We start from the raw sequence: 25,171 nt of genomic DNA on the forward strand, positions 1-25,171 counted from the left end.
GAAATTTGATACCATAATAAATAGATCTAATCATTCCATCTTTGTAGTAATATTTTGAATTATATACTATGGGAAACTTATACCAAAAATTGTTCTATGAGTTTCCAATTTTATCCAGAAAATAAAGGGTGCTACAAAGAATTGATCTGAAAAAAAGAGTTGGAAAGAAACTGGGGATAGGGGAGTCATAAAAAAAGCAAACCTTGTCAATTATGTTACTTCTCCATTAGCTGTATATTTTATAAAACTAATATTATATTTAGTGTTCCTGTTCAAAATGTGTCATCCACAGGCACAGTAATACACACATGTTATGCTCAGTAACTTTAATCAGTGTGGGAAGAATTGAGAAACCTCTGTTCCATTTCCATTTCCTCACAATTAATGAGCAAACAAATCACTTAACCTCTCTTCAACCAGAGTTTCATAGCTAGAGAATGAGAAGATTGGGCTACACTATAACCAAACTTACCTATAGGTTTATAAAAGCAGTTATTCTATGACAAGTATTATCTTACTGTTACTGAAAAAAGAAATTAAATCTATTACCTGGAACTTTCAGGTGGGTTGCTGACAAGGGTAGAGTGGGCAAGTCAGAGAAACAGTGGAAGGAATTCATAAAAATGAATATTTTTTAAAATGCAAGATTCCTAAAATTCTGGCCCTGGAGCTCCTTTTGCCTTATTTTAAGTTACATGATCATTCAAAATAGTATGGACACTTTTAATAGCTATTTATGTATAGGAGGCTTATATGGATAAAAATATGACTAAAAAATAAAAGTGGGTAAGAAAGAAGAAAGATAAGATGGGGCCGTAAGTGGTATAAGACACAAGACTGGAACAAAAGCACATTCCATAGCAACCTATACATACTTTGCTGGAGATGAAGCCCAAATGTGGCTTTAGACTTTTTAGCAGGAAATCAAAAAGAGAAACTTGATTAGTTACACAATTCTCAGTGCCTTCAAGATATAAACAGTCTCTAATTCTGATGATACCAAAACTTCTTTATCTTCACACACACTACACACACACACACACACACACACACACACACACACACACACCAGCGTGTGATGTCATAAATGAATTCTCAACAAAAGTCTATGAATTAGATGCCATAACTCCTTCTATGGCCTATTGTCACTTTTAGGCTTTCTTTTTTTCTCCCCCTCTCCTCTCTTTCTCTCTTTTTCTTTTTTAAATTATAGCCATGCCAATTAATACAAAGGTATATTTCATTGAGACCTGGGTAATACAAAAAGGCTTAGACAGTATGTATGCAGTATATTTATTAGAGAACTATCATTGATTTATTCAGCCCGTTTTTCTGTCTTGCCTACTGAGTGTGAGATTCTACATTAAGCACTCCGAAGGACCCAAAGGTGAATAAACTAAGTAGACTGTTATCCCCATCTAACACGTAACCATGGAGGAGTTCATAAAAGAGCAAAGATCATCTGCGGTGGGGTGGCTGAGAGCAAAGCAAATAGTTCTGGAAAGAGGATGGGACGAGAGAGTGGAAGCTCTGGAATGTGAGGACAAAGGTTTATCTGCTTCCCCCACCCCCCAGCGCCCCTCCACCCCAGCTGCTCTGCCAAAAAAATAAAGCAGTGGCACGAACAGAACTGTGTTGTAAAATGAGTAATCTGATAGAAGTGGGCAAAGGCATTAGAAATGGGAAAATCAATTGTATGGCTATTTAAATAGTCTCTGTGAAAGTAAACGAGGCAGAGATTAAGTTAGCATTAAAAAATACGAAGGAAGGGATAAAGCAAAGCTTATCACATAAGTGAGACCTCTAGGATTCAGCAACTAATTGGATGACCAGGGCTAAGGAATGAAAGGACTCATTTGTACCTCCAGGTGGCTGGGAGGTTATTTGTGCCATTAACAGGTAAGGGAACACGGGGAGAGGAGTATCTTGTTCTGGAAAAGGCTGGAATGAAGAGACAATGGCTTCTGTTTTTCTTGTATTGAATTATACACATTCCTAGGCATAGACACTCGTCATGATCTAAAGGCCAGGTCTGAATGGTACCTCCTTTATTCCCTCAGATGAAAGCAAACTCTCTCTGTTCTGAACTAAAGTAGTATGCTTGTCGATGTTTCTCTTAAGAAGCTTGACACTTTCTCTCTCTTGTAATAACTATTTTTAAATGCCCTAGTTTCTGCTCTAGACTAGAATTTTCTGGAGGACAGCAACTGTGTCTGGTTCATCTCTGTACCTCCTTACATGGGGTAAGCATGCTTGAATGCTAAGAGCAGATGCTAAGGGACAGCAACAGTTAAATGGCCAGAATGGATTCAAGGCAAGGATAAAGGAGGAGTTAGAGGGCTGGAGATGACCAAGGCTAGAGTTGAGCCACAGAAGCCAAGGAGAAGAAAGTTCCAATGAGAAGTTTGTCAGTGGGGGCCATTCATCGAAGAACAGGTCTGCAGGGAAGACCGGGGAAAGGATCTGACAGTGAAAGCAGAGGGGCTTAGGAACTTGATATCCTGAAACCCAGGGTGAAAACCAGGCCATGCCACCAGGCTCTGGATTCCCTCAGGACTGACGTCCTAGGTGGCTTCAGTCCTGGCTGTCAGGAATAATGTTTTGGCAATGCGCCAACATGGGGGAAAATTAGAAATGTTTATGGGTTGCTTTCTTTTAAAATAGCTTCATAGGCTCAATGGGGGCAAAAGATCCATCGTTATTATTTAGATTGCCTCTTATTTGAAGGTTCAAGAGAAAAGTGCTATGCCATTTTAAGCACTCAACTGTTCAAAAGAGGCAGAAATGAGGAGCAACAGCATGTAGACCTCCCCAAGGCTTTGTCTCACGTGACTGTATAGCACTTTATAGACCACAAAGTTCTTTCACTTGCACTGGTTCACTTCATCTTGAAACAAAGGAGTGTAGGCTCATCCTTGCATTTCAGAAAGACAAACTCCTATCTGTGTGGTGGATTAATGGAAGAGGGTGTAGAGGAGGAGGATGGCAGTTATGTAGAATCTGGCCTGGGGAGGCAGCAGTGAAAAAGAAATGGAAGGAAAGATAAGGAGACACTGCTAATAAAAACAAACAAACAAACAAACAAAACCTTATCTTGCTGACTCTTTGTATTCGGAAGGTAAGAAAGAGTGAGGATGAATTCAAAGTGTAAGAAAGGGTGAGGACGGATTCAAAGTTTAAGAAAGAGTGAGGACGAATTCAAAGTGTTGGGCCTCTATGAAGGTGGTGCCATTAACAAAATTAAATCAAGAAGAGGAGTCAGTGGATGAACCACGCATTCAACTTTGAGTATGTTCAGCTTGAGATGCCCAGATCTTTAGGAAGAAGATTTATGTTCTAAAGTTGCCTACTTAGATGAAAAGAAGGGATTATAGAACTGAATGAAATTGAAAAGAAGAGAGGGAATAGAAAAAACTTATGACTATTTTTTTTTTAGCAGAATTAAGAGAAAAAAAGGAAACTCTGTAGGGACTACAGAAGTATAATCAGGGGATAAACACAGAATCATGGAAGACAAAAGAGGACAAGGCTATTGTTTTTGTTTTGTTTTGTTTTTTTTTAAGGCTATTGTAAGTTAGGAGAAGGCTGTCAATACCCAATGCTTCCCGGAAGTCAAGAGTGATGAAGAAGAAATGACCATTAGAAGACCACTGATGATTTTAAGAGAACAGTCTCTGTAAAGAAAAGAGAATGAAGTCAGATTTCTAGGGGAAAAGGTGGAGAAATAGATGCACTGAGGGCTAACCGCTTATTTTGAGATGGTTGGTAGCAGAATAAAAGAATCAGGTGAACGGGAAAGTCATTTTTAATGTGTGTTGGGGGCAGGGGTGAGAATATAAAGCTAATATAAAAAAATATTGTTTAAAGATATGGTTTCTAAATGTGCTCTAGGGCATAGTGAAAAGAACAGACAACTTTCAGTTGTATTAAAATATTTTCATTAACAAATATTCAGACTAAATGAGTAGTTGCAATTTAGTAGTTTTTCTAACTTTGAGATTTTATAAAAGAAATAGGAGTAGGACAATGGAGGTAATGGAGTTGACGATGCCAAACACATTACCTTAAAATTTTCAAATTGATTTATTTGACCTTCATAATTTGGGCACTTTGGAATTATAATCATTAGACTTTGGGGACTTTGGAATTATAATCAGTGGTCATTTTTTATAAGTAGATGAACATCAAGAGGATATGTAATAAAGAGTTGCATAAAAAATCAATTAGATCTTTCCTTATTTGAAAAGTAGGTAGTTATAAGCCAATGAAATTAAGAGGACAATCAAGTGATATTGTTCATATATTGATTATTATTATCACTTAGATCTATGCATTTGAAGTACTTGAGAAATCTAGATTGTTACAGTATGCCAAAAGGAACTCTGAAGAGAAAATAGAGAAAAAAGTTACATATAAGTTTGTTAGAATATGAAAGTAGCATGAGTTGGTGGGAATTTGCAATGAAGCCAAAACATAAGGCCATAGGAAAAAAAATTTTTTTTTGTTCTAGTATGCTTGTTAAGACCACACCTGGAACAATGTGTTCAATGTGGGATACGTCTTAACAAAAAATGAACATCTAGGAAACTGGAAATAGTTCAGAGACAAGCAATAAGAATGATTAAGGGCTTGGAGAGATTTTGCTGAAACAAGATTAAAAGGCCTTACACTTGTTTAATGTGGCTCCCAGAGGACTAAAAGTGGGCGTGATATCTGTTTATAAACATCTGAAGGTTGGGTGTAAACGTGAAAGATAGAGCAGAATTGCATAATATGATAAAAGGATTTAACCTGAGAAAAAAATTTCAAGAGAGAATTTAAAAGTAAATATAATGAGGCTGTCTCCCAGAGTGTGCGTTTATTTCCCTTTCTTTAGCGACTTGGCCAAGAATGAGGAAGTTGAGTAGAAAGCCCTACAGAAGAGAATGATCCAACAGGTCCCCTGCAGATCCAATTTCTTCACTTTCACAAGCCAGTAGAAACCTTTTTAAGCTTGATCTGTTTGTATAAAATTACTCAGAATATGTGTTTATTTACAGATTTTAGTAAACCAGCAGCATAGAGCTTTAGATTCCCAGGCAATTGTGTCTTATTCTCATTTGTTCCCATAATCTGTCTTTGGTAGAGTCCTTGAGCAAAACGGTGTTAAACCTAGTTCATATTGATGCTGCCCTCTGAAAGGTCGTTCTCTCAAAGCTTAAATGGTCTGCTTAGAGTTTACTAAGAAACAATTGAATGACTTTGTTTTTTAAGCATTGTGTCTACTTCCAGCTGGAGTTCAAAGGTATACCAACAGAGTAACTCAAAAGATCTATTTTGGGATTATTTCTATAAGCATCCAGTCTTCTGTTTTCATTTGTTGGTGACTGTAGTGTCTTCTTAAAATTTTTTAGCATAAAGTTTGTTCTGACTGAAGTGATGGAATGGTTTTCCCTTAAGGTTGCTTTGAAATGAAATTAAAATAAAAATTATGTTTTGGATTATGAGCTCCTAGAGGGCTTTGTCTTCCATAAAACCCAGTGCCAAACAGTACTATGCACACTTGAAAAATAAACAAATAGTAGATGACAACTGCAGAAGCATCCCATCCTGGAGGGGTTGGCTAAATGAATTGCTAATGAGGGAATCTTAGATTTCCACTGATTTTCACTATAAAGTCACATTCTTTTTTGCTTCCAAACAAATGTCTTTTTCTCAGATTAAGTCGGACATTTATGGATATTCTGAGGGCCTGATTCATGTCATGTAGGATCTGCCAGTGTTTCTGAATCGCTTCCAGAATTTTCCAGCAGATTTCAGAATCTTCCCACCCGTCTTTTCAGGCCCTTTGACCCCCTCTCATTGTTCTACTTTTTTCCTTTCCTCTTCATTGCCTTGTAGAACTTTGTTGCAGTACCGGTCTGGGCCAATAGATGCTGCCACCTCAGGAGGTTAACAGTTGGAATGTTGCTTTTTCCGAGGTTAAGGCCTAAGATGAAGTGTGAGTGTTGAGGGAGCAGAGGGAAGGAGAGGGTAATGGGTAACTGATATAGAGTCTCTTTAGAGAGTAATTTGGTTTTTAATTGCATGCTTATGAGTTGTTTGAATTTTGCCACAAGATACTAAGAAAAACAATAAAAAAATAAATTAATTTTAAAAAGACACCTCAACTTCAGACTCTTCCAATATATTTCAGGCAAGGAAATCAATAATTGAATTAAAACAGAATTTTAAAGGTAACCCCTCAAAGCATCTTGGATTCAACACTTCTCTATGGTAAGGAAAGGAAAGGCTTGAAAATATGTTTTGGGGAACCTGAGGGACATAAGGAATGTATTTCTTTAAACCAGTGTTTCTCAAACTGATGTGTGAAATAATTTTAGGTAGTATAGAATAAATAATTTTTATTCATATAATACAGATTTATCTGCAAGGTCATTTTCCATTTATGGTAAATTATATTGATTTTCCATTTGTGATGATGATATAAAGTTTCCTTTGCCAATACAAATAGTTTAAAGAAAAATATTAAGTTAAAATATTACAGATGATCTAGTAATAATTATAAACGTGATATTCAGTAGAAATGCTGGAAATAATGCTTAAATAGGCAATACATTTTACCTATACAACCTCATAATTGTTTCCTATGCTCAATTTTTTATTTCAAACTTGGACTGAAATATGCCATTTTATATCACTCCTTAGTGTACATTTAAGACTAGAGGGACTCAAAGACAGTAATAAGAAGTTGAATACTATTATTGTGATACAATTATAGGTTTTTAAAAATAACTTCTATGAATACATTCTTCTAAAGTTGTATAAAATATCACATGGGGAGCAAAGTAAATTGAAAGCAAGGTCAGTCTTGCTGAAAATCTGATTTTAGAAGGGAGTAAAAAGACATGCTAAAAATAATCATATGAACAGTACGCTAAAGTATGAAATTATATTGTATCCAAATTGTGCATCCCCCCACCTGTAGAGGTCAAACTAATATAATATTTCATATCAAAATGAAATTCAAAAATTGTGGTCTTATGGGGAGAGTATTAAATTCGGCATCGCACTTACTTTTTGCATATTTGGTGTAGTCACTGAAACACACCCTGTACTAAAAATATTTACCATTTTTCTGACTACTCCATTAATAATAGCATCACAATGGCTAATAGTGGTCTTTAGCATTACACAGAGGCTGGTTGGAATTTTAGGTCTGCCATTTATCAGGAAGCTGCTAAAAATTCGAAGTCCTTAATTTTCCCACCCGTAAAATGAGGGAAAATAAGATCTGCAAAGTTAATTAAGTCTTCCTATTGATATTTCTGTCTTATGTGTATATCAACTGACATCCTCTTCAGGCTTCAGCTCACACTCCAAATCCTTTCTGCGCCAAATCCACCACCAGAACCCTTTTCACCTTGAAAAGCAGAAAAGGGAACATGGTGCCTGGCAAGTCTAAGCCTTCAAAATAAATCTACAAGCAAGATCCACACCCAGTGAGAAGTGAGAGCATCAGTGAGTGCCTTTATCAGTTTAAATTTACAACCTCCCCTTCTCCACTGCCTGTTCATAATTGTGGGCAATCCCCCACTAATTAAAAAATAAATTGTGGGATCCCTGGGTGGCGTAGAGGTTTGGCGCCTGCCTTTGGCCCAGGGCGCGATCCTGGAGACCCGGGATCGAGTCCCACGTCGGCCTCCCGGTGCATGGAGCCTGCTTCTCTCTCTGCCTGTGTCTCTGCCTCTCTCTCTCTGTGTGTGTGTGTGTGACTATCATAAAAAAATAAAAAAAAATTAAAAAAAAATAAATTGTACCTACAAGAATTCAGTACTGGTTTTTGCTTTTGAACCTGACAGTTTTTGCGTCAGTTGCAAAAGACCGAGATGAAATAAAGAGGGAAATATTTTTCTGACTCTTTACAGAAAAGTATTTAAGTCGACAAAACATCAAAACTCAATTTTCTTTGGATAGGAGTAAATCTTACTAGTTACCTTGTAATTTCTTCTGCCACATTTAAGGCAATGTGGGGAGGTGCTTGTTAAATTATAGGCTTTGTGGTTAGAGTCCACTGGGTCGTCAAGTTACTTAGGTCTCTTTGGGCCTGGTCTCCTTATCTCTTACATAACCATCATAGGATAACCCGCCTTAAAGTCGTGAAAATCAAAGGAACTTACACCTAATGACTGACAATAAATTTTCGGTAAATTGAAACACCTGTAATCTATGTGACAGTTCAAGAAGATGCTCCTAAAATAGGAGGTTTCGGGGAGAGGCAATTAAATGAAAGCAAAATCTGTGTGTTGCGTGTGGACTACCGTGCCCCCGCCTCTGGTCGGGATATACGCGTAGGTGGGCTCGTGCGGAGTATCCGACCCTATGTGGGCGCGTAGCGCCTGTGCAGAAGGCTTGGCCATGAAGTGTCACTTCAGCAATGTGCCTGGGGAAGCTCTGAGCTGCCTGACCTTTGGGCGTCTGGGAGGAACGCCTATACCTGTGCCCGGCGCTGGAAGGGGCCCAGGCCCTTCCCGGCAGAGCCTACCCCGGCCTGCCGGCTCGCTCCCAGGGTACATCTTCACGCAAGAGCGTGTTTGGTCCCTTCCGACTGGCGTCGGTTGGCTTTTCTTTGACGTCGTTGCAAGTAGGCGAAGTTGCCCTCTGTCTTGTCCCTCGGGTAAGTGGAAAGGAGTCGGGCGGGGGCCCCAAGTCGCCTCCACCCGGGAGCCGGGTAGCGGCTTCGGGCGACGCCGCAGAAGCAGGTGGGGACAGACGGAGGCTTCCCGGTCCCGGGACGGGAGTGCGGTCGCGGGCGGCGGGGCCGGCGCCAGGCCCGTGGGGGCGGGGCGGGCCGGGCCGGGGCGGGGGCGGGCGCGGAGGGCGCGGAGGGCGCGGAGGTTGCTGCGGCGCCCCCGGGGACGCCGAGGGTCCCGAGCGGCCCCCGCGGGACCGCGGACGATGACAGCGGGCGGTCCGCGGAGTCGAACCAGAAGGGGTCGGTCCCCGCGCGCCGCCGCCCGCCGCCCGCCGCGGGGCCCCCCGGCGACCTCCAGTGGCCGCGGGCGCCGGCGGAGGCGTCCCCCGCCCCCAAGCCCGCGCGCCAGTGCCCGGCTGCCCGCCGCGCGGCGCTCGCTCCGCGGCTCCCGGCCCCCGCGCAGAGCCCCGAGCCGGTCCGCGTGAGGCCGTCGCTCCCGTCCCGAGGCGGCGGCGGCCGAGGCAGAGCGGGCAGTGGCGGCGGCAGCGGCTGCGCGCGCTCTTCCTACTCTTCACCCCCCCCCCCGCCTCTGAGTCCGGAGTCTCGGCTCCCTCCTCCTCCTCCCCTCGGCGCCGGCTTCCCCCCCGCCCCGTTTCTCCCCACTCGTGCACGCCGTGTGCTGGGGGTGGCCGAAGGGGATGTCCTGCTTGCAGCAGACGCACGACGCGGAGGGGAAGCTCCGACCCTGGAAGGAGCGCGCCTAGACCGCTACGGACAGGCGCTCCAAGTTCAGGGCCGAGGCGGCCCGGGCTGCGGCGGTGAGTGCCCCTCGTCGCCGTCCCGCGGGGCCCGGCCCGGTTTGCGGGGATCCTGCGAGCGGGCTCCTCCGGGGGCGCGGGGCTCCGGGGGCGGAGGGCGCCGATGCCTCGCGGGCGCCGGGAGGCCGACGGAGCGAAGCCCGCCCGCCCGGGCCCGGGCCGCCGCGGCTGCAGCGGCTCCCTGTGCCCGCGAGGACGCCCCGCGCCCCGACGTCCTCTCCCAGGCTGCGGGGCGGCTGCGGGGCGGCTGCGGGGCCGCGACGGGAGGGGGGTGCGCCGCTGCCTACCAGTGCCCGCCCCCGGCCCGCAGCGCCGCCGGCCGGGGGCTCCGCTGCCTTCCCCCGTGCGCTTTGGGACGTCGATGCCCGCCCCCCCCCCGCCCCCAGCCTGCCGCTAGGATGCGGACCCGGCGCGGCGGAGGGCCCGGCCCGGCGTTCGCCAGTGCGGCCGCGTGTGCACGGCGGCTCCTGTGCTCTGGCCTCGAGGCGGGAGCCGCCGCGCGTTCAGGGGCTTTCTGCGGCGCGGACCGAACGCTCCCGCGGCTTGCCAGGGGCCCTGAAATTAGCGGCGCCTCGTCGGAGGAGTCCGGGCCACCGGCTCGGGACGCGGGGCCGTGGCGGGTCACAGCTTCCCCGAGCGGAGGGAGCTGGCCGCGGGGAGCAGGTTTTCCCCGGGTTTAAGGCTGCCGGGGTCTGCGGTGGCCGCGGCGCTGCAGGGGCTGTCTCCGCGCGGCCCCGCGGGGTTCGGGGGAAGACCGCGGGCGTCGCGTGTTGTGTGGTGCGCCACGCGCCGCCAGAACCTCGCTTAGTTTAGCGACGCGTTAGAGACGTTTCTTTCTCTGCAAGGATCATTCGGACAGTCTGGGGACTATAAGGAAACAAGCGCACCGAGTGCCGGGGCAGGGCTGCCGCGAAACCCGAGAGCAGCCCCGGTTCGGGTGGCAGCGTCCCCCGCCCCGGTGGGGTAGTGCCCCGGGCGTGCGCGCGCGCGCGTGTGTGTGTCCGCGTGTGTGTGTGTGTGTGTCCGCGTGTGTGTGTGTGTCCGCGTGTGTGTGTGTGTGTCCGCGTGTGTGTGTGTGTGTGTGTCCGCGTGTGTGTGCGTGTGTGTGTGTCCGCGCGTGTGTGTGTGTGTGTCCGCGTGTGTGTGTGCGCGTGTGTGTGTCCGCGTGTGTGTGTGTGCGTGTGTGTGTGCCCGCGTGTGTGTGTGTGTGCGTGTGTGTGTGCGCGTCTGGGAGGGGGCAGCGGGGAGGGTGGTGTTTGGAGACGGCCTCTTCTCCCTCGCTCCCCGCGCCTCTCTCCCCTGCACTCGGGAACCGCCACCGGAGGGCAGGGCCGGGCCGGGCAGGGAGGTGCAGGTCCCCGGGCTTCCTCGGCTGCGGCGCAGGAGAGCGACGCGGCGTGTGTTTTGGTTTCCGAGCAGTTCCACGTGGAGCGTCCTCGTGTGCGTGTGCGCGTTGTGTGCTTGATCTGCGAGGAGGTAACCGGAGTCTGGTGTTCGAACCCAGTGGGCCGCTGGCCATTAATTCGCTTTCCTGGCTGTCATTACAGACACTTCCAGAATCCGATACCGCACAGAACCAACAGGTTAGGTTTCACATTAAGAGCTCATGCTTAACAGTTTTCTTTCTCCCTTACCCCCTTTGGCCTGGCACCCTGGGATCAACGTAATTGATGTAGCGAAACAGATCTTCTCGAATATGGCATTTTGTTGTGGTTCTGCGCGGCCGCTTTTTGCAGCCTCCTGCAGTTGTCAGTTTCTGGGCGGGATCCTTTGGGACTTAGGTGGGAGCCTTAGGAGCCCTTAACAGCCGCGCGCTCCCCTTCAGCAGCTCCTGACGTTGCGTTTACCTGGAGGTGACTGGCAGTATTGAAAGTCGATGATGTTTTTTGTTTGTTTGTTTGTTTGTTGAGTTGTTTTTGTTTTTATTTTTAAGACTCCCTCAGGACAAGGATTGTACCTTAGTTTTAAGCAGAAATGCTTCTTCTTCTTCTTCTTCTTCTTCTTCTTCTTCTTCTTCTTCTTCTTCTTTTTCTTCTATTATAATGTTTCCTTGTGGCAACAAGGAAAGGGGGAGGGGAGAGAATCCTAAAACAAAATATTTGATACATGTGTGTTTTAGGAAACTGCACTGAAAGGCATTTGTGTGTGTGTGTGTGTGTGTTTTAAATAACATTATCCCAAGAAATAAGTGACAGTAGTAACAAGAGGCAGTTTTCTGTGGAGCTAGACTGCCAGAATCTGATTTTTATGGCAACAATACCAAGGCGGATATAACCGCATCCATTTTTTATTGTTCTTATAAACCACCAAAATAGTTTATTCCATCCGATTAAAAGTTGTAAGCCATTCGGAGTTAAACCAATTTTTAGAAATAACTGTACAAGAAAGTTAAAGCTTTTGACAGTTACAGCTTTGAAAGTAACAGAATTAGATTATTTGCAAGCTGCCCTTTTTCTGATTGTTAGGGACATATCCTTGTCTTTCATAACAAGTGAAGGTTTAAAATCAACGTGGTTTACGAAAGCCATTTTCCTTTGTCGATTTCCTGAGACGAGTACCCTTCAACATTTTAAGCCCATCATAGAGGTGGTTTCACAATTATAACTGAAATAAAAAGATTTATATTTTTGTTAGGAAATATTTATTTCCTTGGGTATTAGGAAACTCAATTTCTCTTTGACAAAATGGAAATCTTTGTGTGCATATTCATAGGTAATATTTAAATTGTGTTCAAATTTGAAGATTAAAAAAATAAGCCCTGAGATTTGTATAAGAAGAAATTGGTTCAGGAACAATCATTGTTCTTCTTCGAAAACACAGAGGATCTGCATTCTGGAGGATCTGTAGAAGCTAACTGAAGAAAAAAAAAATTGCCTTTCCATAAAAGTTTCTTTTTTGAAGGGAGGCTGACAGATGAGTCGTCTGTCATTTTGCTGTAATTTGTTTTTTCTTCTAAAAAATCTCTGAATTAAAAAAGAAAACCCAGTTCCCCGTTTCTAAGAGTTTCCTTTATATTTACGTTGTGATTTGGGGTGTAAATAAATTCTACATACCCATGGGAAATAGAGTGTCCAGTTTCATGTTTTCAGTCTCTGTTGCAAGCTCTAAATGACTGATGCCATGTCTAAAAATATATTTATGTGACTTGGTATTTCATTTAAAAAATTTATGTGCTGAAATTAATTCATCCAGGATTTTTTGAAAAATAGAATGGGAGAAAAGCCATAGCTGTTGTTACGAACAGTTAGGATGTTGGAAAGCTCACATTCTAAATTTCAAATAATAAAATTATTTTACTCAATGAAACCTCTCATTTTTATAGAGAATTCAAGAAGAGGGGAGATAATCCTTTTCAAGACTTAGTGAAGTGTTAAGTAATTTAAGAGCTCAGGTATTTATTATGTTTTTTCATTATCTTTTTTTTTCTATTAGGTAAATTCAGGAACACTGAACATTCAGTAAAAACAGGCCCCCTTTATAAGGACTTTATTCACCATAGTTCTGTATTGCAGCTGCTGATCATATTTCACCGAGCTGTTAAAGCACTTAAAACCTAAAATTAGGTACTGTCTGGTTGTAAATATTTCAGATCACTTATTTAAGAAACAAACAGAAAAGCGTGGTATTAAAAACAGAAGACGTCTTGAATCTTTTCACTGAAGAACTGAACAAACCTCTATCAAACACCTACTTATTTCAGTGAGAATATAATCACAGCAGTTTCTTTCTTAAATGGATATTATCTGTACATATTCTAAACTAAACTCTTATAATGTGTCTTCCTATAGAGTATCTTAAAATAATTGTATTCAGAAATACAGTTGGGGGATTTTATTACAGTGGTTACGGGGGGGGGGGGGGAGGAATGAAATGAACCTGAGAAAGAATGGATGATGTTGCAGTGTACCTGCTTCTCTCTTGAATTTTTCCCAGTGAACTAAGAAATGACATGATCTTTCAGGAATTTATTGAGGAGATGGATGAGATGCAGTGGTGTATTTACTTGCAGTATGTGTAATACAGCATTCAGTTAGATGTGTTTTAATGTGGGGGGGCACTGAATATTCATTAATTTGTACATGGAGCCAAACTTGGCATCATTTAGTTTGAACTTGAGTGGAAGAAAATAAGAATCTCATATTCAAGCACAGTACAAGCAATTTTTGATTGCTTTTAAGAGGTTTGAAGACTTTGTAAACATTACTGTCACCTAATATTGCTCCTGGTACTGCACATTAGTATATAACCTTGGTGATACCCCATTTTACTCTTTGTGATTCTTGCGCGTGTCCAGCTCTGTTTCTACTAGTAGAGAGGTACTGAAAATGAATACCACTACCCTTACTGCCCTAACTCCTTTTCTGTCTTCCAGAAAAAGAGATGAAATGGATTAATTTAAAAATAGAAACCATTTTTAGTTATCAAAACCACATTTTTATGGTGGTTTAAAATAGTTTCAGAGAGTGCACCTCTGAGTCTCACTGTAACCTTTTCTGTCATTGAAAGGTGCTAATTGATCTTAGGTCACTGACATAATAGTATAGTTTGATATTTGAAACCTTTCAGCATTGGCCTGGCCCTTTTCTCACCCTGAGATTTCAATCCATGGGTGATGAATAACACCATATTAATGTGTCAGGAATTCTAATTTTTTTCTCTATGTGAAACATTTTAATACAACATGATCATATTTTTAAAACTTTTATTTATGGTTAAGTACATTTATTTTGGTGTACTTTTGGGCCATGGGAAAAAGACCTATACTATCAAGTTAGGATTTTTTTTTTGATCTTATTCATTCACAGGTAGATAATTTTAGATTGAAAATTTTAGGCACAGTTTGATTGCTGTGATCACATTGGAATACTTTGAAAGTGAAGTTGCATTAAACCAATATTGAATAGCTATTTTGAAATTTCACACCTCATGCATATTTTCTTAAGTATATTCATATCTTAAAGAAGTATATTCTAAAGTAGAAATTTTCAGATTCATTTTTATACACTTGTAATTTTTTCTGTGTAAGTCCTCACCATTGTTGTCATCAATCATTACCATTGTCAATCATTATCATCATCATAACACCATAGCTGACATTTCCTGAGGCTTTACTTTAATGCAGAACACTTTAAGGTGTTTATGTGGATTAGCGAATTTTATCTTTTCAACTATGCTGTAGATTTGTTTCTTTTATTATTACCATTTTACAGGTGAGGAAACTGAGACCCAGTTGTGCAGTGGAATGCAGTCAGGATCCCAATCCTGTAGTCTGACCTCAGAGTCCTTATCATTAAGGGTTACAATGGGCAGTTGCTTCCACCAGCCAGATAGAAGTTCATTTCAGGTGGTCTCCAAACAAAAATTTTATTTTTATAATATTAGTTATGTATTTATTCCTAAGGGTATTAGAAAAATACATAAAATTTCATATTAAACCTATACTTTCACAGATAATATTGTGGAAGAAAAGGGCAAAAAAAGTATTGAAGTAAAGCAAATTAAATTTTAGAAAGTCCCTATTTAAAGAAGCAGATGAAGTAACAGTGAGCAAAGGCTTGGCTGAAATAGCCAAAATCATGAAGGTTGGTGGCAAATGACTGAATTTGGAGAACGCTTCTCAAATGTCAGGAACGTATGACCGATTTTTTTTTTTTTAGTATTTAACTACCATGTAGAATTTTCCTCTGCTTTTCAAGCCTCATCCATTGGTAGATGCTATCAAGGTTACAGAGTTTTGGTTGCTGTTGTTGTTGTTTCAAGCCTGAATGCTGGTTATGAATCTCAAATCTACACATTTATGTTGAACCAGCTAATAAGAACTGCATAATACATTTCTAGAGGCAAGTTTAAATTATAATGGGGTCACCCATATTTTGGAAATACTTTTAGTTTGCATGGATATCATATCAGACTTTACATTTTTAGGGTTTTCTCCAGGTTAATGCTTTTGTTTTGCTGTTGATAATCTGTTTTATAACTTGCAATGCCTTTTTTCACTAACACAGTGGTTTTCATTTTTAATTTATTTATGTATTGAGCCACAGGCCCCTTTATTCAAGTGAAAACTGACACTGTGCCCACTGGAGAAATATTCACTGCCCTCCCTGAGTGAAATAGAATGTGGGTGGCCCTTGAATCACTCACTAACGCCCTCCAACCATTGCTGGTTCCCAGAATCTCTGTAAGGGTCTTCTAGTGTGCGAATGTGTGAAAATCACTGCAAAAGGGTCCTTGAAGAAGGGGGTCCGGTCTGTTCACAGTACCTGCTGTAGTATGTTAACATGCCATCTACTAAAAAACAAAATAAAAATAACTCTCAAATACCTTAAAGTCTCTCTAGTGTATGTAATAGGTGGGCAAAAGGTATGTCTAGTGTAATAGGTGGGTGAGTCATGTTGAGTTTCCCTTTTGCAGGTTTTCCGTATTCTCATACTTTGCTTCTAGTAGGTAACTTAAGAATGCAAGCCTCAAAAATTCTGTCAAGAATAGCAGCACTACTAGAATAGCAGCACTACTAAATTTTTTACATGAACTTTCAGGTGTTCAGATGATGCTACTGGTTTCTTTTTTTCTTTTTCTTTTTCCTTAGTATTACTTGAATATTCTTATCAACCAATCTGCAGCTTTATTTCAGTTTAGGACTTAGAAAATAATAAAAGTAGTCAGTACGTTTCCCGCATAGATGTACAGGTCTGAATGAGGCCCATCACAGTCTTACATACAAGATACTCTTAGGAGTATCTTTTTCCCTCAAAGACTTTATGAAGAAATATTAGCAGTGGCCTAAATTGATGTGACCTTAGTTTTTCATGTAAATTATTGCTGCTGTTTCTGTGATTCTTTCCTCTTTTCTTTCTAAAATGAAAGGGACATTTCTAGTGAAGGCTACAATTAAATCATAAAAATTTATATTCATATGCCATTAAGTTTAATTCTACTCACAAAAGCAATAGCATTCGATTTGAAATTCTATACTTAATCAAGAAAGTGTACCACATGCTGGGAGAGCTTATTCTCCAGAAGGTCATATACACAATTCACAGACCTCTGCATATACCCCATGGAGTGATCTATTCATTACAGTTCACCTTTGACTCTGAACTCCCCGATGTTAAAGGATTTGAAAAGACCTAAATGTTCTCAGAGATTGAATACTTCTAACCTAATATGTCCATTGTGTTGAAAGTGATGATGACTTGGGGAGTCAGCAGGTTTCTGAATTAGCTAATTCTTTTCACTTAAAAGTTTATATTTAAATGCAAATATGTGTTCATGTATGATTATGACTCAAGTAATTCTAGCCAGATTTAATCACAAGTGGGTGAGTCATGTTCAGTTTCCCTTTTGCAGGTTTTCTGTATTCTCAAACTTTGCTTCTAGTACGTAACTCAAGAATGCAGACCTCAAAAACTCCATCAAGAATGGCAGCACGACTAAATTTTTTACATGAACTTTCAGGTGTTCAGATGATGCTACCGTTTTTTGTTTTTTTCCTTAGTTGACCCAAAAAGAATTTTAATTAGGTCTGTTTTGTCTCCTTGATCATTGCCTTTAGATTTTCCAGGTTTCATTCATCAAGAGACCTAGCAAAAATCTGGGTACATATACATGCTTTTTAAGTGCTTTCTTATTTTCAGTATTGCTAAAGACATGCAAAAATTAGAGTGAGACTGGGATGCCTTGGTGGGTTAGTGGTTGAGCATCTGCCTTTAGCCCAGGGCTTGGTCCCGGGGTGCCAGTATCAAGTCCTGCCTCCGGCTCCCTGCATGGAGTCTGCTTCTCCCTGCCTCTCTCTCTCTCTCTCTCTCTCTCTCTCTCTGTGTGTCTCTCATGAATAAATAAATAAAACCTTTAAAAAAAAGTTAGAATGAGATGAATAGGTTTTCTTTATGTTAATTTTGAAGACTTTGAGGCTGTTAGTCTCTTAAAATAAGTTTTACTTTTTCTTGGCATATACCATTCACAAGGAATGGTTAACAATATTAACTGAATTAACCATGATAATAACCAAGATCACAGTTTAATTCTCAGATTATCATATTAGCTTTAGGTGGACGCATGTCCTATACACACTTGGTCATACTGTCTTTGGTTTAGTCCTGAGGGACCGTCCTGGACTATGCTGGAACTATTCCAAAACTCTTCTTTCTATCCCTCGAATGTTCAATCACATTTGTTCACAGTTTTTTTTTTTTTTTTTTCAGGTCACTCCTTGACTTAAAATTCTTCAAGAAATTTTCTCTTGCCTCTAACATAATTCCAGAATTCTTAGCAGGGAGCACAGGCCCTTCCATGCTGAGAACCTTGCTCAGGTTGCTATTCTCATCTGTTACCACCTGGTCACAAGAATCTCTAGCTGTATGGAGAACTGCAGTTCTCAGATAAATACACTCTCATCATTTCCACCTCATTTCTTTGTGCATGTGATTCTTTCTACCTGCAAGACATCTCTTCTGCCCCTGAAACTTTCTTTTTTACTTCTTTTTCAAGACCACAGACATAAAATGTTACCTCTTCTGGTAAGTTCATCTGTCTTCCAAAGGCCGAGTTGGATGTTTCTTTCCTTTTTGATGCCAAGGCACTCAGTTTCTACCTTTAGCACAGCACTTGCCACATTGACATGTAATAGATTACATGAATTTAGATCTTGCTCTAGACTGAGAATTTACTGGCATTTGTCATCTCCATATCTCCAGTGAGTAGGGGCCAGTAAGTTTCTGTTGAGTGAATGCATAAAGAAAATGGGGATGAGGGGCAGCCCTGGTGGTGCAGTAGTTTAGCGCCGCCTGCAGCCCGGGGTGTGATCCTGAAGACCCGGGATCGAGTCCCATGTTGGGCTTCCTGCATGGAGCCTGCTTTTCCCCCTGCCTGTGTCTCTGCCCCCCTCTCTCTCTCTCTCTCTGAATAAATAAATAAATCTTAAAAAAAAAAAAAAGAAAATGGGGATGAGAGCTGTGATGGTGGCACTGGTCATCCTCTGCCATGAGATTGGGAAGAATGGGGATAGCCATGACCGTAAGACTACAGGCCAGCCTTAAGAAGAACCTCAGGGATTTTTGTATTAACCCAGTAGAATTACAGGTCTGAATCCAGGCCCAGCTTATATGTATGTGTGTATGCATGTATCCATATGACTTTACCAGTGAGTAAGCCAAGGATCCTGAAGATCTCTGAAGATACAAGTATTTCATAGCACTTGAAATCCAAGGGACTCAATTCTTTTTATAGCAAGTGGTTAAGTACAAAGAATATGGAGCAGGCTGCTTGCATTCAAACCCAGGCTTTGATACTAAAGACTCGAGTGATAAGCATGTTACTTAAATTAGTTTTGTTTCAGTTTTCTGATATGGAATAGAACATACTTTATAAGTTTCTTCTGAGAATTCAGGGAGTAAATTTATGTGAAGTACTTAGAATAGTGTCTGAGTATCAGCTATTATGATTATTATTGTTATTCTCCAGTAATCAAAAATTTTCATAAATATTTAGAGCTAGAAGTCATTTTGGAGTCCATAGACTGGGGACTATAAACTTAGTCCAGGTATGAATTTGGCATTCTTGGGCGATCTTGGCAAATCTGAGGCTGTATTTGGAGCCCAAGGAGAAGACATTAGAGGTGCTTGAAACTGAGGTTTGGCCATTTATGTTGCACAGAATTTCTTAACAAATACTTCTACATGTAGTAATCTAGAATTTTGTGAAGGTTTTGATTTATGGAGTTCCTCAACTTCCCTGAGCAATTTTGAGTACATTATGTAATGGTACTTTTATTTTATAGTCCATATTTAAGTTTCCTCAGTTGCTTTTCTTAGCCTGAAGGTACCAATTAAAAGAATTTGTATACTTTTCAATTGACAATAGGTTTGATGAACTTAATGTAAACTTAAGATAACTTTAAATAATGCTATGATTCTTATCTCTGCAGAGACAATAGGGGGTTATAAGCTTTTCTGTTTCTAGAATTTATCACTCTGTCCTTAGATTCAGATATAATGACTATATAGCAGAGTGGGGTTGAGGGAGGAAAGTAAGTTAAAATTATTGGTAAGGCCCTGTTTTTAAGGCTTACCTGGAACTGCCAGATGCATCTGTAATTTAAAAACATATATTGATGTTATGCTGGAACCTACAATATATGCAAACCAGTATTTCCAATAGTTGACATATAGTGTCTCCCAATAGTTGTGTTTCCCAATAGTTGACATACAGTATTACATTAGTCTCAGGTGTTTTCAACCTCTTATTATTGATGTTTTGGGCTCAATAATTCTTTGTTGGGTGTGTGTGTGTGTGGCTGTCTGCTATATTATGGAGTGTTAAGGAGCATCCTCAGTCCGAACCCACAGCAACACCCCTTCCCCAAGTAATGACAGCATCTCCAGACATGGACAGACATCTTCTGGAAGCACAATTTTCTTTTCTTTTTTTTTAATTTATTTATGATAGTCACAGAGAGAGAGAGAGAGGCAGAGACATAGGCAGAGGGAGAAGCAGGCTCCATGCACCGGGAACCCGATGTGGGATTCGATCCCGGGTCTCCAGGATCGCGCCCTGGGCCAAAGGCAGGCGCTAAACCGCTGCGCCACCCAGGGATCCCCTGGAAGCACAATTTTCTCCAGTTGAGACCCCACGACCAAAGCAGATCTTAAGACCACTTGTTAAAGCCAGAAGATTTCCAGGCATCTGCATGAGGGAATTGTTCTACTTCCAGGCAGGCGTGGAGAATCTTTATACCTTCCTCTTAAGTTTAAATAACAAAATCAAACAACTCTCTTTGGTCTGTGTAGATAGATAAACTTTATATAGAGAGGATTTACAGGTGAGCTTTATACAGATTGACTATTTTCAACATATTTATTTTTCCAGGAATAATATACGAGTGGGGAGAGCAGAATACCTAGAAAACTATATAGGACATAGATGTTTGTTTGACTCACCTTAATATCTATTTTTTCTATTTTTAAAATATTATTAGTAGGTACTTTTGATTCATTTTTAATAATGACAATTACTTATTTTTCCAAAGATAAATAATTCAGTAATAAGAAACTTTTACTTTATTTATAGTCTGTAGCATCAGAAAAAGCAAAGTTGGCTATAATCGCAACTGCCTAAGATTATAATACTTAATAAAATCATTTGTTCATTTGTGATGGAACATCTTCCCATGAAATATGTCTGAGTGTTCAGTTTGTACCACAATTTCAGTATCTTGAGTTCAGTAACATTGGCACAACCTGATGAAACTGAAAATAAAAATATCACATGTAAGCATTCCTGTGATGAATTACCCAATTCAAACTTATGTTCTAGAATTCTTCAGGTTTAATTTTGACAGCCATTTTATCTATGACCTGATCTGTAGTTGACTGTAAGTAAACGTGACTGGTCTGAATACCACCTCTGACCTCTGCCTAGGGTAGGCTTCCATGAAAAATGTTTGAAGATGACTTAAAGAAGCAAAATGGAAAAGTAGAATGTTAACATAAAATTAGGGAGGATGACTTTACCTACCTGAGTTTTGGGTTGAATGTGAAAGTTATTTTGAAGTATGAAACAATTAGTATTCTACGTATGTGATTGTACTAATACTCGTATGAGGTCTAAACAGTACATAATTTTTCCCATCTCATTAGTAAGTGCAAAGATACCAGAAATTCCACACATATATATTGTCTGATTTAGTGTTTTTTTTTTAAATTTTTTTTTTAATTTATTTATGATAGGCACACAGTGAGAGAGAGAGAGAGAGGCAGAGACACAGGCAGAGGGAGAAGCAGGCTCCATGCACCGGGAGCCCGATGTGGGATTCGATCCCGGGTCTCCAGGATCGCGCCCTGGGCCAAAGGCAGGCGCTAAACCGCTGCGCCACCCAGGGATCCCTGATTTAGTGGTTTTAAGTTAGGCAGGTAATCATGTTACCTGGAAGCAGTCAAACTGACATAGGGATTTCACATCATTTACTAACTGATGCTCAAGCAGGCAGGGCAGAGGTGCTTAAAAACATACTCTTTCTGTTTATCTCATACCTCTCTTTTCATTTATGCTTTAATTATTGAAATGTAGTTTTAAAAGGGGGAAGTGGCTACAAAAATACCCTATTGTATGAGATCAGAGTGTCTTTCTGTTTTCTAAGAGGAGAGTGACCTTGCACAGCTACTTGTTAGCAGAGAGATAAAGGTTCTGGGCAACCCCGTGACAGGTGGGGGGCCATTCCAGGGGACTTAAGGAACGGTCATAAGTCAAGGGCTTACATTGTGAATCTGCTCCATGCACTGACAAGAAATCCACAGAAGGCAGAGCAAAACTCAAGTCCATTCAGACACTTCATGCCTGATGTTGAATAAAAAGCCTGTTCATTAGAGAACAGCCAACAAACCAGAGGGTCTATTTTTCCTAAGGAACCCTTCTTGGATTCATCAATTAGGGACTCTCCTCCTCCAAGAATTCAGGTCGCATATCTGCTTTCTGATATGTTGAAAGCAGAAAGCATTGTTTGTAGAGTGGGTCCTAATGTAAGACTTAGCTATTTTTGTGAATGCTCTATGTTATAAAATACAATTAGGCACTTCTTTTTTTTTTTTTTTTTCTCCCTGGGATACTCTCTCCGCCTTTGCCTTCCACTGCTCCAGCTCCCTTCACCTAATTGCCCCTCACTCTTTTGCTGCCTACCTGGACAGAACTCTACTTAATTTTCATGGCTTAGCTCAGATGTCGCCTCCTCTGGGAAGCCTTCCCTAAGGTTCATGCAGATTTCATTTTTTTCTCTTTGTAATACACCTTTTTGGGGGCTGTTGATATAAAAGCATATTGTGCTGAGGCTAATTATATGTGAATCGGTCTTCTAGAGAGACCTGGACTCACAGAGGGTGGAGATCCTATCTCTGTGTCTGCAGTGCCAGCACCTGGGCGTTTCGGTAGAAATTCACTAACTGCACTATTCCACGTGTGTCTTCAAAGGGCTCGCATCCGAAGCCAGACAGCTCCAAAGAAAATCCTGCTTATGGTTTGGACACTGGTTCTTTATTCCTTATGGTTCTGGAAGGAATTTTATTGGTTATTTTTTATGCTAACTTATTTAAAGCATCATTTGTACTAAGGTATTATTGATTTTCTAGAAGAAGAAAAGATATATCCGGCATGAACTTGAATTTTGAATAAACAAATCAAAAAGGCAGATTCTAGCTGAGGTTTATAGTCGTCGTACTTCTACTTCTCTCCAGCAGCAAACTTTGGCCTCTCTGGCTGCTTGCTGCAGAGACACACTTCATGTTATTTTGAGGAATTTCTAACCCTCAGAATTATGGATTTCATCTGAGAGCAAGTGTGTTCTGTATTTGTTTATGTCATTGTTTCAAAATATGGGGTCCAGAAATCCCAGATGTGTCTGTTAAAGTATGTGTGGCCTTTTGGTGAGAGAAATTAGGTCTTTTTCCAGGCACAATTGAGGAAGGAAAATTTTTTGTTTAGTTTTTGGTGGTTTGTTTTTAGGCATTTTCCACAAAAAGATGAGCAAGACCCTTCAAAACCACCAACTTGCTTATTTAGGGGGAAAAAAAACCCTCCTGTGTCCAAAAATAACATTAAATTAAAATTATTGTTTCCAATAGTTTCAAAAATTGTGGCTGTATTTCCTTGTATGAGTCACTTCTGAATGTGGTATGTGATTGCACTACATCATGAGGAGGCGTCTTTGCTCTCTACTTTAGTGGGTCACGTTATTTTCAGAATCACATCAGAAGAGGAATTTACCCCAACTCTATTTTGCAGTAAGGGGTTGAATTAGAGACGTCAAGTGATGTATTCAAAAGGGAGCTAAAAAGAGGACCTGGTCCCAGAGACACCCTGGCGCTCCCAACTTTCTTGTCTTACTGCCTTTATTTTCCTTTGTGTCCGACAAGGAGTTGCAAGTCTTGGACGCAGACTGCATCTGTGTGTGTCGGCTCCTTGGAGGAGCCCTGGGGAAGTTCTTACGGAGCTGCTCCAGGCCGTAGCTCCAGGCCGTGCACACAGGGGTAATAATAATACTTGCCTCTTGCCTAGTGGAGTTGTGAGGAATAACTCCGTTCGTCTAGGAAAGACCCTGAAAATGCCCAGAACATACTTTAAATTGATTTCTTTGAATATCCTGCTGGGTGTATTTAACATTCAAAAAAGGAAACTTGGTGCTGCTGAAGCAATATTTTTTTTAAATCCTTTTTTTTTTAAAGAAAAGAATTCATATGCTTTGTAACATATTAAAACAGATATGAAAAAAAAAACCCAGATATGATAGAAACTATTTTGAGGGGAATGACTGGAAGAGGGAAGGAAAGAGGCTCCTGGCATGCAGATAAATGGCCTTTATCATGGTCTGATTGGTACCATGAGGTTGCTTATTTAGTATTTATCAGCTGTCTACTTTTGATTTATGTATGTTTTATGGTAATAAAAAGCTAAAAAACACAGATGTATTTAAAGTAAAAAGTGCATGTCCTTCACTTTATTGATTTCCTCCATATTCCACAAATTCGAGTTAATCGTTACACTTTAGTGCACTTCCTTTCAGACTTTTGTTTCTATACACGTGTAAGTGTAAGAACTATGTGAAGTTAAAATTTATTTTTATTTTACACTTGTTTTTATTTTGATACTTTGTATCTTTAATACTTTCCACATCAGTGCATATGATTTTGGATACCCCTATTTAATTAATGTGTATGTTTTATAATTTAACTGTTCTCTTTTTAGTATATATTTAGGTTGCTTGCAGATTTTTACTATTACAAAGAGTGTTGCTGTGGTGGTTTTTATGTAACTCTCTGTGTTATCTACCCAAAATTCCTGTAGGTAAAACTCTAGACATAGAATTAGTAGGTGGAAGAATATGTGTATATTACATAGATTGTGCCAAAACATTTTTTCAAAAAAGTTACAACAACTTGCATCCCTATGATGATGCTTGCCTGTTTCTCATAAAAGCCAAGAACAAAAATTTATGCTTAATTGAACATGGTAATTGTGCTCTGATTCATAAGGAGGCTTATAGTAGTAAATTCCTTGAGACTTGTACACCAATTGGAAGAGTTCACTGATGAGAGCAAATAATTGTATTAACCCCATGTATAACAAATCTATGTTATATATAGTTAATATCTCATTTAAGAGTTGTTAGAACTGAGTTATATGAATAATTATTGTATGTATTCATATTTCTTTAATTGGTAGGAAGAGAAAAACAGTAACTCATGTTTGTGACATGTTTTCACTTAGTATTATAAAATATTATAACAATTATTAGGAGAAATGGCTCTAACTCAGATATTGTTGATGAGAATTTATGAGGAGTTATGTATTATTCTATTAAGAGCCAACTATGTGCCAGGCATGATTCTAATCACCTTACTTTTATTACTATAGTTTTTTTTATTACTATAGTTTTTAACATGTAAGTGAAAGGTATTGACATTGTATTATTAGAAAAGAGGTTACTCCATTCTGAATATATGTGGATAATTATTACTGTATATCAGAATATTGGCTGTCTTATCAATGTATTAATTTGTAAATCTCTGAAATGTTATAATCTGTTTAATGTGCAAATTAAAGTTAATGTATCAAAGTCCAGAGAATTGCTACTCAAGTCCCGGCTAAAGTCGTATGATACATGAAGTTTAAAAATGAAGTGTATTAATCAGTT

At 40.6% G+C, this 25,171-nt stretch overlaps 1 protein-coding gene across 10 annotated transcripts in view; it reads left to right on the forward strand.

Moving 5' to 3' along the window:
* The window catches only part of EYA4 (EYA transcriptional coactivator and phosphatase 4), a 302,278-nt gene that overhangs the window by 26,090 nt on the left and 251,017 nt on the right, over nt 1-25,171 (forward strand). For 7 of the 10 annotated variants that reach the window (XM_055324737.1, XM_055324736.1, XM_055324742.1 and 4 more), the window contains exon 1: nt 9,370-9,492. The exons of 1 other annotated variant lie outside the window; for it this stretch is intronic. The gene's annotated coding sequence lies outside the window, so the exon portion shown is untranslated. Of the gene's footprint in view, nt 1-8,601; nt 8,657-9,369; nt 9,493-10,984; nt 11,076-25,171 lie in introns of those variants that run through there. 2 more of the 10 variants (XM_055324738.1, XM_055324739.1) reach the window with 2 other exon arrangements.

Source organism: Nyctereutes procyonoides, unplaced genomic scaffold (genome assembly GCF_905146905.1).
Source record: "Nyctereutes procyonoides isolate TBG_1078 unplaced genomic scaffold, NYPRO_anot_genome, whole genome shotgun sequence".
Lineage (NCBI taxonomy): Eukaryota > Metazoa > Chordata > Mammalia > Carnivora > Canidae > Nyctereutes > Nyctereutes procyonoides.